The sequence below is a fragment of the Aegilops tauschii genome, chromosome 1 (assembly GCF_002575655.3).
Source record: "Aegilops tauschii subsp. strangulata cultivar AL8/78 chromosome 1, Aet v6.0, whole genome shotgun sequence".
Classification (NCBI taxonomy): Eukaryota; Viridiplantae; Streptophyta; class Magnoliopsida; order Poales; family Poaceae; genus Aegilops; species Aegilops tauschii.
In genome coordinates, this window is record NC_053035.3 from 1333318 (window position 1) to 1341465 (window position 8148).

Here is an 8148-nt window from a genome sequence, read left to right on the forward strand (position 1 = left end):
TCTGCTCAAATCATCCTTGAAGGTTAGAAAATAACGATACCCGCCGCGAGCCTCAACACTCATCGGACCGCGTACATCAGTATGTATTATTTTCAGCAAGTTAGTGGCTCACTCCATTGTTCCAGAGAACGGAGTCTTAGTCATCTTGCCCATGAGGCATGGTTCACAAGCATCAAGTTATTCATAATCAAGTGATTCCAAAATCCCACCAGCATGGAGTTTCTTCATGCGCTTTACACCAATATGACATAAATGGCAGTGCCACAAATAAGTTGCACTATCATTATTAACTTTGCATCTTTCGCCATCAATATTATGAATATGTGTATCACTACGATCGAGATTCAACAAAAATAGACCACTCATCAAGGGTGCATGACCATAAAAGATATTACTCATATAAACAGAACAACCATTATTCTCTGATTTAAATGAATAACCGTCTCGCATAAAACAGGATCCAGATATAATGTTCATGCTCAACGTTGTCACCAAAGAACAGTTATTCAGGTCTAAAACTAATCCCGATGGTAGATGTAGAGGTAGCGTGCCGACGGCGATCACATCGACCTTGGAACCATTTCCGACGCGCATCGTCACCTCGTCCTTAGCCAATCTTCGTCTAATTTGTAGCCCCTGTTTCAAGTTGCAAATATGAGCAACGGAACTAGTATCAAATACCCAGGCGCCACTACGAGCATTAGTAAGGTACACATCAATAACATGCATATCAAATATATCTTTCACTTTGCCATCCTTCTCATCCGCCAAATACATGGGGCAGTTCCGCTTCCAGTGACCAGTCCCTTTGCAGTAGAAGTACTCAGTTTCAGGCTTAGGTCCAGACTTGGGCTTCTTCCCGGGAGCAGCAACTTGCTTTCTATTCTTCTTGAAGTTCCCTTTCTTTCCTTTGCCCTTTTTCTTGAAACTAGTGGTCTTGTTCACCATCAACGCTTGATGCTCCTTCTTGATTTCTACCTCCGCAGCCTAAAGCATTGCAAAGAGCTCGGGAATTGTCTTTTCCATCGCTTGCATATTATAGTTCATCACGAAGCCTTTATAGCTTGGTGGCAGTGATTGAAGAACTCTTTCAATGACACTATCATCCGAGAGATTAACTCCCAGCTGAGTGAAGTGGTTATGGTACCCAGACATTCAGAGTATGTATTCACTGACAGAAATGTTCTCCTCCATTTTGCAGCTATAGAACTTGTTGGAGACTTCATATCTATCAACTTGGGCATTTTATTGAAATATTAACTTCAACTCCTGGAACATCTCATATGCTCCATGACGTTCAAAACGTCTTTGAAGTCCCTATTTCTAAGCCGTAAAGCATGGCACACTGAACTATCGAGTAGTCATCAGATTTAGTTTGCCAGATGTTCATAACATCCACAGTTTCTCCTGCAGTAGGCCCTGCACCTAGCAGTGCTTCCAGAACGTAATTGTTCTGTGCAGCAATGGGGATAATCCTCAAGTTACGGACCATGTCCGTGTAGTTGCTACCATCATCTTTCAACTTAGCTATCTCTAGGAACGCATTAAAATTAAAGGGAATGGTAGCGCGGGAAATTGATCTACAACAACATAGATATGCAAAATACTATCAGCACAAAGTTCATGATAAATTAAAGTTCAATTAATCATATTACTTAAGAACTCCCACTTAGATAGACATCCCTCGAGTCATATAAATGATCACGTGATCCATATCAACTAAACCATGTACGATCATCACGTAAGATGGAGTAGTTATCAATGGTGAACATCTCTATGTTGATCATATCTACTATATGATTCACGTTTGACCTTTAGGTCTTAGTGTTCCGAGGCCATATCTGTCTATGCTAGGCTCGTCAAGTTTAACCTAAGTATTCTGCATGTGCAAAACTGTCTTACACCTGTTGTATGAGAACATGGAGATTATCACACCCGATCATCATGTGGTGTCTCAGCACGTCGAACTGTCGGAATGGTGCATCTCAGGGAGAACACTTATACCTTGAAATTTAGTAAGGGATCATCTTATAATGATACCGCCGTACTAAGCAAAATAAGATGCATAAAAGATAAACATCACATGCAATCATAATATGTGACATGATATGGCCATCATCATCTTGTGCATTTGATCTCCATCTCCAAAGCACCATCATGATCTCCATCGTCACCGGCTTGACACCTTGATCTCCATCGTAGCGCCGTTGTCGTCTCGCCAACTATTGCTTCTACAACTATCGCTACTGCATAGTGATAAAGTAAAGCAATTACATGGCGATTGCATTTCACACAATAAAGCGACAACCATAAGGCTCCTGCCAGTTGCTGATAACTTTTACAGAACATGATCATCTCATACAATAATTTATATCACATCATGCCTTGACCATATCACATCCTACAAAAACAAGTTAGACGTCCTCTACTTTGTTGTTGCAAGTTTTACGTGGCTGCTACGGGCTTCTAGCAAGAACCGTTCTTACCTACGCATCAAAACCATAATGATTTTTCGTCAATGTGCTGTTTTAACGTTGAACAAGGACCGGCCGTAGTCATAGTTGATTCAACTAAAGTAGGAGAAACAGACACCAGCGAGCCACCTTTATGCAAAACAAGTTGCATGTCTGTCGGTGGAACCGATCTCATGAACGTGGTCATGTAAGGTTGGTCCGGGACGCTTCATCCAACAATACCGCCGAATCAAAGTAAGACATTGGTGGTAAGCAGTATGACTATTATCGCCCACAACTCTTTGTGTTCTACTCGTGCATATCATCTACGCATAGACCTGGCTCGGATGCCACTGTTAGGGAACGTAGCATGCAATTTAAAAAAATATCTGACGATCACGCAAGATCTATCTAGGAGATGCATAGCAACGAGAGGGAGAGAGTGTGTCCACGTACCCTCGTAGACCGAAAGCGGAAGAGTTAAGTTAACGCGGTTGATGTAGTCGAACGTCTTCACGATCCAACCGATCTAGTACTGAATTTACAGCACCTCCGAGTTCAGCACACGTTCATCTCGATGATGTCCCTCGAACTATTGATGTAGCAGAGTGTCGAGGGAGAGTTTCTTCAGCACGACTGCGTGGTGACGGTGCCGGTTGATGTGATCTGCGCAGGGCTTCGTCCTAAGCACTACGACGCTATGACCGGAGGAGTAAACTGTGGAGGGGGGCACCGCACATGGCTAAGAGAATAATTGTTGTGCTATGGGGTTCCCCCTGCACCCGTATATAAAGGAGGGGGGAGGAGGCCGGCCACAAGGGGCGCGTCAAGGGGGGAAGAGTCCTACTAGGACTCCACTCCTAGTAGGATTCGGCCCCCCTATTTTTCCTTCTTCCGGAGGGGGAAAAGGGGGAAGGAAGAGGAAGAGGAGAAGGAAAGGGGGGTGTGCGCCCTCCCCTAGTCTAATTCGGACTCCCCATGGGAGGGGGCGTGGCCACCCCTTGTGGGCTGCCTCCCCTCTCTCCTATGGCCCATGTTGGCCCAACAATTCCCCGCGGGGGGGGAGGGGGGGGGGTGCTCCGGTAACCCCTCAGTACTCCGGAAAAATACCCGAACCACTCGAAACCATTCCGGTGTCCGAATACCATCTTCCAATATATCAATCTTTACCTCTCGACCATTTCGAGACTTCTCGTCATGTCCGTGATCTCATCCAGGACACCGAACTATCTTCGGACACCAAAACACATAACTCATAATACAAATCGTCATCGAACGATAAGCGTGCGGACCCTACGGTTCGAGAACTATGTAGACATGACCAAGACACATCTCCGGTCAATAACCAATAGCGGAACCTGGATGCTCATATTGATTCCTACATACTCTACGAAGATCTTTATCGGTCAAACCGCAATAACAACATACGTTATTCCCTTTGTCATCGGTATGTTACTTGCCCGAGATTCGATCGTCGGTATCCTCATACCTAGTTCAATCTCGTTACCGGCAAGTCTCTCTACTCATTTTATAATGCATCATCCCGTAACTAACTCATTAGTCACATTGCTTGCAAGGCTTATAGTGATGTGCATTACCGAGAGGGCCCATAGATACTTCTCCGATACACGGAGTGACAAATCCTAATCTTGATCTATGCCAACCCAACAAACACCTTTTGAGACACCTGTAGAGCATCTTTATAATCACCAAGTTACGTTTGTGATGTTTGATAGCACACAAGGTGTTCCTCCGGTATTCGGGAGTTGCAATCTCATAGTCAGAGGAATATATATAAGTCATGAAGAAAGCAATAGCAATAAAACTTAACGATCATTATGCTAAGCTAACGGATGGGTCATGTCCATCACATCATTCTCCTAGTGATGTGATCCCGTTCATAAAATGACAACACATGTCTATGGTCAGGAAACTTAACCATCTTTGATTAACGCGCTAGTCTAGTAGAGGCATACTAGGGACACTTTGTTTTGTCTATGTATTCACACATGTATCAAGTTTCCGGTTAATACAATTCTAGCTTGAATAATAGACATTTATTAAAAAAATTGCGGGTGGATAAACATTTATCATGATATATGGGAATATAAATAACAACTTTATTATTGCCTCTAGGGCATATTTCCTTCAAATGGAGCGTACAAACATTCAACACCTTACAAACATTGTTGCAAATATGACCCCTGCTTCCCTTTTTTTTAATGATTTTGTAAAAACTATCTTAGTGAGAAACAACCTACACCTTACGAGACCGGCCTAATATGACTAGCTTCTCAGCTACCTCCATCATCGTTGGTCTTTGGTCTACATCAAGGCTAAGGCAATCCACGATCATACCTGCTAGACTATCAAGAAGGTCCAAATCTTTTGTTATTGCAATTTCCTTGTCAAAAAACTCAGTCATTTTGTTCTGTCTCTTATGAGCTTCAAGAAAGCCCTTTACCAAGCTATTATTCTCAGAATGTATGGCCCTTCTCCTACTAATAAGCTCTAGGATCACAATTCCGAAACTATAGACATCACTTTTTTCAGTGAGTCGGCCTTCTTGTAGATATACTGGATCCATATAATTCATGTCGCCGATGCCTTGTCCAGTGTGTTGCTTGTCTCTCTGAATCAACTTAGATATGCCGAAGTCTGAAATCTTGGGAACAAAGTTATCATCCAATAGTATATTTGCTGGTTTAACATCACCATGTAGAATTGTACTATTTGCTTTTGAGTGCATATAAGCTAGACCATCCGCTGATTGTGCAGCAATACTTAAACGTGTATCCAAGTTGAGAGCCACCTGTTTATTGTTGTTGTGAAGGATGTCAAGGAGACTACCTTGAGAGATAAACTCGTAGACCAGCATGGGGGCATCAACTTCAAGGCAACAACCAATGAGCCTAACAATGTTCTTGTGAATGACTCGAGATTGGATGATGACTTCATTTGCAAATTGTTCACTCTCTAGCACACTACCATTAATCGGCTTCTTTATTGCAACTAATTTATTGTCAAGAAGGCCCTTGTAAACTTCACCAAAGTAACCTTTTCCAATTAAGTTACTACTCCTCAAAATTGGCTTGAGCTCCCCCTTTTTGAAAAGTTTAATGACATTTGCCTTCTCTAATGTAGGGCCGCCATTCTTTTTATAGAATTATTTCGTCTTCTTTTTCTCATTGTGAAGAATAACAAGAAATGATAGAACTGACATGAGAAGAATACCGCCAATGGTACCTTGATGGACAAAAAACAAACTTGATTAGTACATATCACTGAATTCGCATTTACAAATCTAGCAGGTATGTTTAACATAGTAAGTAAAAAATAGTTTCATCTGTTCATCTACTACGAATCTAAAACAAGTTGCCACTAGAATTTCAGAAGAAAAGTGAATCTAAATCAAGATTGGAAGGGGTTGAAATTCGGAGGGAAGTGTGCAGAAGATAATGGAAGCATTTACTCTCTCCTTGCCAAATTAAAGTGCATATAAACTCTGTCCTATGTCAGATTTTGTAAAAAAATTGACCAAGTTTACAGAAACAATATCAACATCTACAATAGTATATTAATACCACTGGATTCATCACAAAGTATATTTTCATATGATATATATTTGGTACTGTAAATGTTCATATTTTTTGAATTTTTCTCTACAAACTTGATCAAAATTTACAAAGTTTGACTTTGGAGAAAATTTTATATTCTCTATAATTTGGCAAGAGTAGCTCATACATTACAGTCAGGTTATTTGTAGAAATTAAGCAGTATACACTATCCATCAAGTGATGTACGTGCAGTGAACCTATCCCATACATGTTTCTATTTGCACATAGAATTTATCAATCTCCTAGTTGAAAAACATCACTGAATGTGAATGATCTAGGTGACACAATAGTTTGGACTTCAGATCAACGTTTTTCGTGATGTGGCACACCCAAAGGGTTTTGATTCTAATAGAAAAGATTCTCACCCGGGGTGCTGTGTACTGATGCATACATAGTTACATGCATGTACACGCACATACAGTGGAGTGCAGTAGTAGCTTAGTACTTACCCACAGCCGCCTTGGCCGCTGGAGTGAATATATCTGAGCAGGTTCCCGCTTTGCCGTCGCCTTTCATTCCGAACTTGCACGGACAGTCATAGCCTCCGAGCCTGTTTTTGCAGATCCTATCATTTGAGCAGCGATACACATTCGGGAGCTTGCATTCATCAATATCTGAAGCATCAACACTTCCGGGAGTTAACCAATGAGTTCAGCAATGATGTATATGTATGTACTATGTATATATGCATGCATGCATGTATGTACCTTGGCATCCGTGAGTGACGTAAGGGTTGCCAGCATAATGGTCCCAGCACTTGCAGATATAGCCAGGAGTATGTGTTGAGTTGGCGCAAGAGCTGTTGCCGCTGATGCAGGCGTAGTCCGGAGGGGGTGGCTGTCCCTTGGCCGGACACGAAGTGTTCCCGGCGGCGAAATCGAGCGCGATTTGGACGCCCCGGGGGAATCTCTTAAGTAGCGTCCTGTTGCCCATGTCCAGTGTAGAGAAGTTGTACCATGACTTCTCCACCAGCATGGCATAGGAGCACGGGTAGTCTTCCCACCGCTTGTTGGGGACCTCGCCATTAATCGAAAAGCTTAACAAGCTGCCGAGGTTGTTGTCCGGCGTGATGGTTGTCTCGCAGCAGCCCCTCCCCGTGCACGACCCGTTGGTCGGGGTCACCCTTGGCAAAAGAAATCGTGCACGAGCACTGCAAGGGAACATGACCGTATACGGCCACCTCAGCGGAACGTAGATGAAAGTCACGAAAGCATCGGCTATCCAGCCGACGCCGACGAGAATATTACGCGTCGCCGACACGGTGAACGGGGTGTTGCGGAAGTCAATAGTGTGGAACGCGGAGAAGGTCCTGTTGAGAATTTGTGCTGCAGAGGTACGATACCGGGGCGTACACCCGTGCCTTGCTTGTGGCGACTGATATGCTCACAAGCTCGATCGACCAGAACGACCAATCGCTACCGTTGTGGGAGTCGAGCGGCGATGACGACATCCTGATTATTCTACTTTCACCAGCAAGGAAGGCGCGAGGGGGATGGGAGGAGTCTTTGCACAAGACCTCGAAGCCATGGCGGAAGCAGCCGGGCCCAATGCCGAAAGGGAAGGGGATGCTGATGTCGCCGCACTTGTCACGGCAACCTTGCTGCTGCTCAGCCGCGGCAGCGAGGATGACTAGTTGGATTACTGGCAACAACAGCAGCAGTAGTGGGTGGGAATAGTATTGCGAACTGTGCGTGGTCATGGTGCTCTACTCTACTATTCTATTGGGCCTGGATGCAAGGTGAACACCTTCCCTCCCTCCTTGATGCAAGGCGCTCTCCTCTATCGGCTATGGATGCAAAGGAATCGACTTACTTGGCTGCACACCCTCCCTCTCTTAATAGTATATATATATAGACGGGATGACAAGTAAATGGGAAGAAATCATGGATGTAGATGCTTTTGAAGTTTGTGCGCTTGCAAGTTTTTAGTTTTTCTTTCTTTGCATTTAAATTTATGACTTAATATCACTGAAAGAATAGGGCGCTATAATAACACCCCTAATAGCAGGATATAGCATGTAAAGAACTGTCTCGCTAAATTAATCTGTGTACAATACCTCGCTAATAGCACACTAAAAG

At 43.4% G+C, this 8148-nt stretch overlaps 1 pseudogene; it reads right to left on the reverse strand.

The window, feature by feature from the left end:
- Nucleotides 1–4608: 4608 nt before the first annotated feature.
- On the reverse strand, nucleotides 4609–7769 carry LOC109754239 (wall-associated receptor kinase 1-like; annotated as a pseudogene).
- Between the last annotated feature and the right edge of the window lie 379 nt (nucleotides 7770–8148).